Genomic DNA, 12,500 nt, shown 5'->3' on the forward strand with positions numbered 1-12,500 from the left:
GAATTAACAATCTCGTTGGGAATTGTATTCCAGAGTCTAGCAGATACTGGGATAAAACACCGGGAAAATTGTGAAGTATTACATCGATTCACAGACAAGGAACGGTCATTCATGATCAAGGATTGTCTTGTAGCACGTGCTGGTAGTGAAGGGCAGGCAAATGACAATGCAACGGGTGGTTGGAATTAGACATGATTTTGAAGAAATAGGACAATGATCCAACCAAACGACGATGCCGAAGATTAATCTCAAGATTAGGAAGAAGAAATTTAATCTGGTTGAATGCTCTATCTAAAAGCTTTAAGTGAGACTCTGCTGCAGAGATCCACACAGAGTGACAATATTCAAAATGAGGCAGTATGAAAGAGTAAAAGCAATTTCTTACAATATCATCAGAGGAATATATCCGCCTACATTTGCGTAACAAACCAACTTTACATGAGACTGATGATGCAAGTGAACGCAAGTGCAACTCAAAAGTAAGTTTGGGATCAAGGGTGACTCCGAGTAACTTCAGAGACGAACAATTAGGAATAGGTACTTCGTTGACAACAATATCAGGGTGAACTGGGAAAGGTGTCCTTGATCTGCTAATAACCATACTATGGGATTTACTCGGGTTCAGTTTCATACCCCACCGATCACACCATGACAGAATCCTTGAAACATCTTGAGTGAGTACATTAGCGACTCTCTGCCTATCCTGTGGGGAAGGAATTGTCGCATATATAGTGGTGTCATCAGCATAAGCAACCATATTAGATTCAATCCCACACCACATGTCAGATGTATAAATAATAAAAAGAAGAGGTCCCAGAACACTTCCCTGCGGAACACCGGATACAACTGGACTAAAAGAACTAAGGCAGCCATCAACAGTCACACGCTGCCTTCGACTCGTTAGGAACTCTGACAGAACTTGATGGACGCGGCCACCAATACCAATAGATCTAACTTTCGATAAAAGGGCTCTATGATTAACACGATCAAATGCAGAACTAAAATCAAGTGAAATTACTCTAGATTCATGACCAGCATCAAGGGCAGCTTGCATGTCGTGCGTTATGCAAACGAGAGCATAACTAGGAACAACAAGAACTGAAAAACGACAACAACAACAACAACAAGAGGAGGAGGAGGACGAGAAGAAACAGGAAGAAAAAGAGGAAGAGGAAGAGGAGGAGGAGCAGACCAAGAACAGGAAGAAGAGAACAAGAAATAACAAGAATAGAAATAACAACAGAATGAGGAGTAACAGCAGGAAGAGGAGGAAGAGGAGGAAGAGGAGAAACAAAAAGAAAAAGAGGAGGAGGAGAGGAGGCAATATCAGCAAGACAAAGCGAAGGTCAATATCACTTTATACATTCATAGTCAAAGCAACAGTCACTTTATTTTTGAGGCAGTCGCGGCCACCAAAGCTTCAGGCCGCGGCTAACACTCAATAACCAAGACTCGAGCCCCGCGAGGCCTTGTTTTTTCAGCGTCTCCTTCATTTTTACAAGCACTCAATACCGGGAAAGCCAGGATGATAAAGAGACCAACTGCTGCTGCTCTTCTTCTTCTTCTTCTTCCTTCTTCTTCTTCTTCTTTTCTTTTCTTAATCCTTTTCCTTCTCCTCCTCTCCATTCCTTTACTGTTCTGCTTTTTCTTCTTTCTCCTCCTCCTCCGCTTTTCTTCATCTTATTTTTATCCTCCTCTCCTCCTACTTCTATTCTCCTTCTACTTTCGTTTCTTTTTTCTTTCTTTTTTTTCTTTCTTCTTCTTTCTTCCTCCTTCTTCTACTTCATCATCTTCTTCTTCATCTTCTACTTCTTCATCTTCTACTTCATCATCTACTTCATCATCTTCTACTTCATCATCTTCATCATCATCTTCATTTTCTTCATCTTCTTCTACCTCATCTTCTACTTCATCTTCTTCTACTTCATCTTCTTCTACTTCATCTTCTTCTACTTCATATTCTTCATCTTACTCCTCCTCTTCCTTCTCCTCCTCCTCATTCTATTCTCTTCTTCTTCTTCCTCATCTTCTTCATCTTCATCTACTTCATCTTCTTCATCTTAATCTTAATCTTAATCTTCCTCCTCCTCCTCCTCCTCCTCCTTATTCTCTTCTCTTCTTCATCTTCTTCATTTTCTTCATCTTCTACTTCATCTTCATCTTCATCTTCTTCTACTTCATCTTCCTCCTCCTCTTCTACTTCATCTTCATCCTCCTCTTCTACTTCATCTTCCTCCTCCTCTTCACTTCACTTCTCTTCTCTTCTATTCTCTTCTTCTTCTTCTTCTTCTTCTTCTTCTTCTTCTTATTATTATTATTATTTCCTTTTCTTTCTCTTATTCCTCTTTCTTTTCTTATCTTTCAGCAAAAAGAAAAAAAACACGTAGAAACACGTAGAGAGAGAGAGAGAGAGAGAGAGAGAGAGAGAGAGAGAGAGAGAGAGAGAGAGAGAGAGAGAGAGAGAGAGAGAGATAACTGAATAAAAAATGAATGAATGAGGAAGAGAAAAAGACTAGACAAAAGAGGAGAAAAATGAAAAAAGAAGATAACACACAGGACCCAATTTCCTCCTATTCCTAAAATACACAAATAAAAACTAGAGAGGAAAAAGGAAAACGGAAAAAAATGAGAGAAAAAATGAAGCAAAAATTAGAAAACACGGAAAGTGAAATTAAAACAAGATGAAAAAAAAAATACAAAGGAGGAGGAGGAGGAGGAGGAGGAGGAGGAAGAGGAGGAGGAAGAGGAGGAGGAGGACAATAGTACAGCCACACTTCCTTCCTCCCTTCCCAATTTTCTCCCCCACCTCAGTAAACGTAGCGGTAATAGTGGAAGTTAGAGGGGAAGGGAGGGAGGGAGGGAGGGGAGGGGAGGAGGTGGATTGGAGTGGGTGGCAGAGGGGAATGTGGAAGGGAGAAAAGTTGGAGTGGAGCTTTATGTGGCGTGGTGGTGGTGGTGGTGGTGGTGGTGGTGGGAGGACAGTAGGTTGGGGGCAATGTGTTGTGGTAAATCTCTCTCTCTCTCTCTCTCTCTCTCTCTCTCTCTCTCTCTCTCTCTGTCTCTGTCTGTCTCTGTTTTTCCACCCCTTCTGTCCCTAATTCTCTCTCTCTCTCTCTCTCTCTCTCTCTCTCTCTCTCTCTCAGTAGCAAGAAAGCAGTAGGCCTATACGTACAATACCAGACTAATATCCCCGTCCATCCATCATCCTTGTCCATAAATTTGCCTAATCTCTCACATCTTCCCCTAACACTACTAATAACCTGATATTTGAGTCCATTGCTGTTACGTCCCGCTTGTTTGAGACCTTACTACTTCTTCCACCACCATCACCGCTACTGCCCCTTTAGAAAGACGCCCCGCAGTATCTATCTCTGTTCACACTCGTTTACTTGTGGGATGTGTTAATTTCAAGGGTTTCCTGTTGAAGATTAGGTTTATCAAGGTTGGAGTCTGCTTCTTGGTGCTATGTTGGCTGCGAAGACGAGGGAAAGTAGCAAAGGTTCCCAAATGCTTTAGTGTTTTACCGCCACTGCTTTTATGAGGGAAATGAAACGTGAAGGTGACAATGTAGTAGTGGTGGTGGTGGTGGTAGTAGTAGTAATAGTAGTAGCAGTATTGGTTGTGGTGGTAGAAGTAGCGGTAGTAGTAGTGGTGGTAGTGGTAGTAGTAGTAGTAGTAGCAGTAGTGGTGGTGGTGGTAGTAGTAGTAGTAGCAGTAGTGGTGGTAGTAGCAGTAGTAGTAGTTGTAGTAGTAGCAGTGGTAGTAGTAGTAGTAGTAGGAGGAGGAGGAGGAGGAAGAGGAAGAGGAAGAGGAAGAGGAAGAGGAAGAGGAGGAGGAGGAGGAGGAGGAGGAGGAGGAGGAGGAGAAGTGGAGGAGGAGAAAGAAAGAGGAGATGGTTGTGGTAAAGGAAGGAATGTCTGTAGGAAATTGTAAAGAAAGAAAGGAATGTTTGTATATTATGAAGGTGTTTGTGACTATACGATGATTCATAAGTGTTTCGAAATAATGAATGATAAAATGTTAGTTTCAAATGTTTCCGACTGAAAAAGTATAAGGGTTCTCAAACGTCTACTACTTTTACGAGCCACTGGTGAAAATTGTATGGGTGTTCGTGACTGTGGGTTGATTAATAAAGAAGCGTTTCTAAATACCGGCCCTTTGTCTTGTGAGGATTTCTGTTGTTTTCATGGCTGTGGGGATTACATTAACGTAAATTCTGCAGCAGCGATTGGTAAGTAATTTTACGATAGCCTCAGTAAACATGAAGTAAGTGGTCATTTAGAAACAATTCTTACGAGAGGGGAGAGTTTAAAATGTGGGTCCTTGTTTAGTAGACATTATTGTGGTGTTCATGATTACTGCCTAGATTAACACGGATTTCACCAGCAATAGTAACTCAGAATAGTTGTTTACGTTACTCTTGAAGGTAACAAAAGTGTCAAGATATGGGCCATTGTGATAATTGTGGTCCAGACTGACATGGACTCTGCATCAACAACAGCCAAGTAATCAAACTCACCATTCACATTGCCTTGGAAAATAATCCTTGAGGCAACAAATGCATTCCAAGATACGGTCTAGAGCAGCGTTTCTCAATCCTTTTACCATTGCGTAACCCTTACAAATAAATGACATGTCTCAAGGAACTCCTGCTCAAAAACAAAATTATATAGCATATATTTATCATTTTACTTTCATCGTATTTCACGTGACAAATATCATACTATAAATTTTTGAATAACTGGTTTAAGGAAAATAATATATTATAACATTACAATAACCAATAATTTATTATGCGTGTTTAGTTATATTACGTATATGAAATTAAATAAAAAGTCAAAAAGTGCATTAGCTTATCTCACTTGTTCTTGCGGAACCCTTAGGGACCTTTGGCGGAATCCTAGAGTTCCGGGGAACCCTGGTTGAGAAACCCTGGTCTAGACTAACACAGAAAAGAAAAAAATCACGCTAACCCGACTGACCATCTGCACTGCCTTTCAAAACAGTAGAGGACAAAACGCCTGAAAACACACTTTATCACTCCTCCCTTGCTCTCTCCATGAATACCTCGATCAGATCCCCTCTCACTCTACGCCACTGCTGAAGGTACTGAGGGTTCGAAAATCACTCAAAGGGCTTAATTAACATGTAAACAGGTGAGTAATAGTGTTCGGCAGGCGAGTATTGGTGGAAAGAGGGTACTGAGAAGGGTCAACTAAGAGGCAAACTGCTAGAAACTGTTAATCTTTCTCCCATTGCTTGTATAACCTTCCCATTATTGCTTAAAACATGAGATAGGAGAGTTTCATTGTTTCTCTCTCTCTCTCTCTCTCTCTCTCTCTCTCTCTCTCTCTCTCTCTCTCTCTCTCTCTCTCTCTCTCTCTCTTTCCTTTCCTCATTAATCATCTTCCGTTTCGTTGTCTCTCCTCCCTTCCATGTTTATTCCCTCCGTTACTTAATCTTCCCCTGCCACATTCTCTTCAATTACTGCTCTTTTCCACTGCCGCCTCTGTCACTAGGATGATCTCACAGCCTCATTTCTCTTACTCCTCTAACCTCTTTTTATTTTCACTCTCTCTCTCTCTCTCTCTCTCTATTCCTCCATTTCCTCCTCTTTACTGCATTTTATTACCTTATTCTTCCATACATTCGCATTTAAAGTTACTCGCACATCTATTCTCCTCTCTCTCTCTCTCCCTCTCTGTGTGTGTGTGTGTGCCGTCATATGAAAACACTAATATGCATTTTATATGAAATTTTACGCACGAGAGAGAGAGAGAGAGAGAGAGAGAGAGAGAGAGAGAGAGAGAGAGAGAGAGAGAGAGAGAGAGAGAGAGAGATAAGACAAATATAGTAAGACAAGTCTGGGCCGAATGCCATCCTCTTAAATCTAATTACTACATGATTTTTTTCCCCTGCTCTTCTCGCACGACCCTTAGCGTTAATAAAAGCGTTAATAAAAATGGGCTCCAGCGTTAGCGTCGGAGAGAGGGAGAGGGAGAGGGAGAGAGAGAGAGAGAGAGAGAGAGAGAGGGTGTGCATGCATGTGTGAGCCGGGCAAACCAGGAGAAACGAGGTAAATGAAACGTGAAGGTGACAATGAGGAGGATGAGAAGGAGGAGGAGGAGGAGGAGGAGGAGGAGGAGGAGGATGAGAAGGAGAAGGAGAAGGAGAAGGAGGAGGAGGAGGAGGTAAAGAAAGAAAGAAATGCTTGTAGGAAGTTGTAAAGAAAGGAAAGAATGCTTTGAGGAAGTTGTTGGGAGAGAGAGAGAGAGAGAGAGAGAGAGAGAGAGAGAGAGAGAGAGAGAGAGAGAGAGAGAGAGAGATCACTGATGGTTAATGACACAAATTCCAAATGAAAATAAATACACAAAAAAATCCAAATGAAGATGAAGAGGCGAACATGAAAGAAGGGAGAAGGAAAGTGACGCAAGGTAAGAAAATGATAACAATAATAATAAATGATGAAGAATACTCCAAAAACGATCGAAGAGGAAAGTGAAGGAATAAACAAACAAGATAAGAAGCCAAAAGTGATAAAAGGGAGCGGATAAGAGAAAATGAATGGGGAAGAAGAGAGAGATGAGTGAGAAGGGTGACGGTAAGAGACATTAAAGAGGAGGAGGAGGAGGAGGAGGAGGAGGAGGAGGAGGAGAACGAGAAGGAGGAGGGGGAGGAGGAGGAGTAGGTAAACATATGCAAAAGCTCTGTGAAAAAAGGAAGGATGCTTAACTCTCTCCCTCTCCCTCTCTCTCTCTCTCTCTCTCTCTCTCTGTGTGTGTGTGTGTGTGTGTGTGTGTGTGTGTGTGTGTGTGTGTGTTTTCCCTACTTTCATACTGGCATGCGTACAAGCACATACATAGGCAAAACAACTTTACTATTTATACATATGGGTACAAAACATGATTTATAGTGTGTGTGTGTGTGTGTGTGTGTGTGTGTGTGTGTGTGTGTGTGTGTGTGTGTGTGTGTGTACAGGTGAGAAGATACACAGGTAAAGTAACTAATTTTCTCAGCTTAGGAATCTTAGTGTCTTTCTTCATGATCTTTATTTTTTTTTTATTGATTTATTTATTTATGTGTTCATTTTATTATTTTTCACTTCTCCTCCTCTACTCTCCACATTCCTCCCTTCCTTCTCTCTCTCCCTCTTTTTATACTCACCTCCTTCCCTCCTTCCTTCCCTCTCTCTATTTCACATTTTTTTCTTACATATCGTGCCCCACCATCTCTCTCTCTCTCTCTCTCTCTCTCTCTCTCTCTCTCTCTTGGCCCCATCCCGAATCCCATCATGCTTATCTAACCACACACACACACACACACACACACACACACACATGGCGGGGTGACAGTACACGGGAAGCTTCATTAAAGAAAAAAATAAGCTACAGAAACGTCATTGCTCTTTTTATCATCATAAACGTGAAAGGAGAGAGTAGAGAGGACAGAGGTAATGTAATCTGAAGGGAGGAACAAAATATCAACAAAGGAAAAGAGAAAGAAGGAAGAGGAAAATGGAAAAGAAACACACACACACACACACACAGAGTACTCAAGTGTTACAAGGTCTGTGGTGGTTCGCCTTCAGGAATTCCTTCAGGAGATGCAATTGGTAGGGGACTAAAACGAGTCTACTGAACACCAAAGAGGAAACGAGACTGTGTGGCTGAGGACATTACGAGGTGGAGGAGGAAGAGGAGTACTGAAGAATGTGCTGGTGGTAGTGGTGGTGGTGGTCACTGGAGGGAAATGGTAAGAAAATGGAGGAGTAAAAGGTGAACATAAAGAGTAGAGTGGAGGTGGATGCAATATAATTAACAGTAAGGGAGAGAGAGAGAGAGAGAGAGAGAGAGAGAGAGAGAGAGAGAGAGAGAGAGAGAGAGAGAGAGAGAGAGAGAGAGAGAGAGAGAGAGAGAGAGAGAGAGAGAGAGAGAGAGAGAGAGAGAGAGAGAGAGAGAGAGAGAGAGAGAGAGAGAGAGAGAGAGAGCACATACATTCACACACACAGAGCGCTGGCTTCACAAGCCAGATGACTGGGGTTCGATTCCCCGGCCGGGTGGAGATATTTGGGTGTGTCTCCTTTCACGTGTAGCCCCTGTTCACCTAGCAGTGAGCAGGTACGGGATGTAAATCGAGGAGTTGTGACCTTGTTGTCCCGGTGTGTGGTGTGTGCCTGGTCTCAGGCCTATCCGAAGATTGGAAATAATGAGCTCTGAGCTCGTTCCGTAGGGTAACGTCTGGCTGTCTCGTCAGAGACTGCAGCAGATCAAACAGTGAAACACACAGGTCACAAAACTCCTGTAGGTGGAGGAGCACCAGCAAATTTCTGTCACCACGCCGTTACGTCCCACACCGCCAAGCCACATCGCCTGTCTAAATATAGCCAAACCCGCGACACCCCCCCCCACCCAGAACCCTGTGACTCGTGGGGGGATTTAGGAGGCGGAGGGAGAAGCAGCGAAAGGTTTACACGACATGACGAAAGCAGGGTGTTGTAAAGTAGCAGGAACAAGAGATATGGAGCAGAAAGAACGATAAAAAACAGAAGAAAAAATGAATGCGCGTAGTAAGAAACCATTGTAGTGGAGAGAAGAAAGCTGAGGAAAAAAATCTTCACGGAAATGTGACACTAAAGTTACTGGACAATAAAGAGAATAAAAAAAAGCATCCACAAAAAAGTACCATTAAAGAAAAGAGAAGAAAAACACATTAGAATACATTAGAAGGGAATGAAAAGTAGAGAATAAAGAGTACTGGGAATACAAAAGAAGAAAAAAAAAATGACTATAATAAAAAAAAAAACTAGCAGATAGAAAATTGGAAAAATAGTTATAAAAAAAATAAAAACAGGTAAAAAGTAGAGCAATGACAAAACGAGAGAAAAGGGAGACAAAAATTAATTATTGTTAAAACAGATGGTAAGGAATAATGGTGCCAGGAGAGAGAGAGAGAGAGAGAGAGAGAGAGAGAGAGAGAGAGAGAGAGAGAGAGAGAGAGAGAGAGAGAGAGAGAGAGAGAGAGAGAGAGAGAGAGAGAGAGAGAGAGAGAGAGAGAGAGAGAGAGAGAGAGAGAGAGAGAGAGAGAGAGAGAGAGAGAGAATGAATGTACATAATATATACATTCTCTCATATATGACATCGACATGAATGAAAAAGGAATATACGAAGAACCAACAATGCTTGAAAAACCATACAATACCTGAGGAAACCACGCTATCTGAAAAGAACCCACGATACCTGAAAATAACCCATGATACCTGAATAAAACCCACGATACCTTGAAAGAACCCAAGATAGCTTGAAAAGAACCCTTGATACATTAAAAGAACACGTTACCTGAAATAAACCCAAGATACCTGAAAAAAACCACAATACCTGAATGAAACCCACATTACCTTGAAAAAAACCCACGATACATGAAAAAACCCACGATACCTTAAAAAACCACAATACCTGGAAAGAACTCACGATACCTGAAAAGAACCTACGATACCTTGAAATGAACCCTCAATACATGAAAAGAACCTACGATACGTGAATAAAACCTCCGATACCTTAAAAAGAACCCACGATACCTTGAAAAGAACCCACGATACCTTAAAAAGAACCCACAATACCTTAAAAAGAACCCACGATACTTTGAAAAGAACCCACAATACCTGATAAAAGAACCCATGATACCTTGAAAAGAACCCACGATACCTTGAAAAGAACCCATGATACCTTAAAAAGAACCCATGATACCTTGAAAAGAACCCACGATACCTAAAAGAACCCACAATACCTGAATAAAACCCACGATACCTTAAAAAGAACCCAACAATACCTGAATAAAACCCACGATACCTTAAAACAACCCACGATACCTTGAAAAGAAACCACGATACCTTGAAAAGAACCCACGATACCTTGAAAAGAACCCACGATACCAGGAAAGAACCCAATATGCTTACAATAAAACCCACAATACCTAAAATACCCACAATACCTAAAAGAAATCTCAATAACAAATAAAAGAAGCCACAATACGTAAAACTAAAACCAGACAATATCCAAATTAAAAACCTGATGATACCCAAAACAAAATAGCTGATACCTGAAACAAAACCACCAACAACAACCAGAAAAACCTAAAACAGAACCTACAATACCGAATACAATAAATCACGATACCTCAAAGCACCTCAGAACACTAACAAAAAAACATTATCCTCCACACCTGAAGGAGAGGTACCCGCCAGCCAACCAAGCGTCAAGTCAGCAAACACGAGGCGACTCACGAAAAGACGCAGCGAGTGAGACCCAACTTACTCAATGAAACGTGACACCTCCCCTCCATTAGCCATTACGCCACAGCACACGCACACAACATGACGGGTGGTAAAAATAGCCTATAGAAAACACAGGAGAGGGGGAGGAGAGAGAGAAAGAGAGAGAGAGAGTATGGTAAGGTACAGCTGTTTCTTATTAGTCATTACAGTTCATCATTTTTAACCTAAGTTCGTGAGGTGGGAAGGGGTTACATACAGGTGATAATTAATACAGGTATGGTTGCTGTATTGTTCCAACAGGTGAGAAGATTGGCCCTAATGAAGCTTAATGACATAGGTACAGTGAAAGAGTTAAAAGGAACATTGGAGGAAAATATAGAGATGAAAATAATGGAAGAAGCAAAATGAAAAATGAAGAAATACGATATGAAGGAATAAGGATAAGCTTGCAATATCTCTCTCTCTCTCTCTCTCTCTCTCTCTCTCTCTCTCTCTCTCTCTCTCTCTCTCTCTCTCTCTCTCTCTCTCTCTCTCTCTCTCTCTCTCTCTCTCTCTCTCTCTCTCTCTCTCTCTCTCTCTCTCTCTCTCTCTCTCTCTCTCTCTCTCTCTCTCTCTCTCTCTCTCTCTCTCTCTCTCTCTCTCTCTCTCTCTCTCTCTCTCTCTCTCTCTCTCTCTCTCTCTCTCTCTCTCTCTCTCTCTCTCTCTCTCTCTCTCTCTCTCTCTCTCTCTCTCTCTCTCTCTCTATCGGTGTGTTTTGAATTGTTTTTGGCTCCAAGATACAAAACATGACAAGGATACATGAATAATGCCCGCACATGCCTTACCCACTTTCTCTCTTCCTCACACTGACAAGACAGCATTCTCAAAAATATCAGCGCCTGTCTCTTTACTCCCAACATGCTCTAGTGGAGGCTATTGTTGGTTTTCAAGAGTGCTTTCATAATTCTATCAGTACTGTAACAATTCTACATCATCGACCGAAAGGAATGAAAAACTTTGATGATTCTGTTTGTGACCTTTGAAAATTGTCTCGTTGGAACACGGAACACGGAACACTTAATTAAGGACACAGCCATTCACTGACCGTCCATCGATATTTGAACAACGCTGCATCATCAAAACAAAGAGAATAATGTAAACTTTATTCTTTCTGTGGTCTATGAGGGAACAAATAATGAAAACCTTGTTAATTCTCTGCGTAGCATTTGAAAACAGTCTGATGTGAACCTAAAGCACTTAAAAACGCAGCCAGACACTCACTTTGTATCGATGCTTCAACTCTGCATCATACACGGAAGAAAATAATGAAAATCTTGATAATTCTCTCCGTAGCCCTTGAAAATATTCTCATTGGAATCAGAACACTTGAGAACACAGTCAGCCACTCACCGTCCATCAATACTTTAACAGTTTTGCATCATCAGTGGAAAAAGAAAGGAGACCAGACTATATCTTTGCGTGGCCTTTGAGGAAAAATAATGAAAACCACAATTATTCCCTCCGTAGCATTTGAAAACAGTCTGATGGGAACCTGCAACACTTAAACACTCACAGTCTATCGATACTTTAACAGTAATATATCATCGACGGAGAAAATAATGATGCAACCCTTGATAATTTTCTGTGGCCTTTGAAAACTCGCATCGTAACCTGAAACACTTGGGAACACAGCCACCCACTCACTGTCCATCGATACTACAAGAATTCACCGACGGAAACCAGGAAGGAAACCAAACTTATTATTTCAGTGGCCTTTAAGAAAAAAAAAAATAATGAGAACCTTGTTAATTCTCTCCATAATATGATAGGAACCTAGAACACTTGAGAACAAAGCCAGATACTCGCTGTTTATCCTTACTTTCACAACTCTGCATCATCGACGAAAAAAAAAGTGAAAACCTTGATAATCCTTCCTGTGGCCCTTGAAAATAGCTTGACGGGAACCCTGAACATTTGAGTACACAGTCAGCCACTCACCGTCTATCAATGCTTTAAACAGTTCTGTATCATCGTCGGAAAAACAACGGAAGCCAGACTTGTTCTTTCAGTGGCCTTTAAGGAAAAATAATGAAAACCTTTGAAAACAATCTCGTCAGACCGTGAAACACTTGAGAACACGGCTAGCCACTCACTGTCAATCGATACTTTAACAATAATGCGTCATCGATGGAAAACAATGATGAAAACCTTGTTAATTATCTCCGTGGTCTTTAAAACAGTCGCATCGGAA

General features: G+C 41.4%; 1 protein-coding gene across 1 annotated transcript in view; it reads right to left on the reverse strand.

Annotated features, from left to right (window-relative positions):
• Positions 1-12,500, reverse strand: part of LOC123519399 — a 116,485-nt gene that overhangs the window by 20,878 nt on the left and 83,107 nt on the right. The gene's annotated exons all lie outside the window — the stretch shown is intronic.

This window comes from Portunus trituberculatus, chromosome 45 (assembly GCF_017591435.1).
Source record: "Portunus trituberculatus isolate SZX2019 chromosome 45, ASM1759143v1, whole genome shotgun sequence".
Classification (NCBI taxonomy): Eukaryota; Metazoa; Arthropoda; class Malacostraca; order Decapoda; family Portunidae; genus Portunus; species Portunus trituberculatus.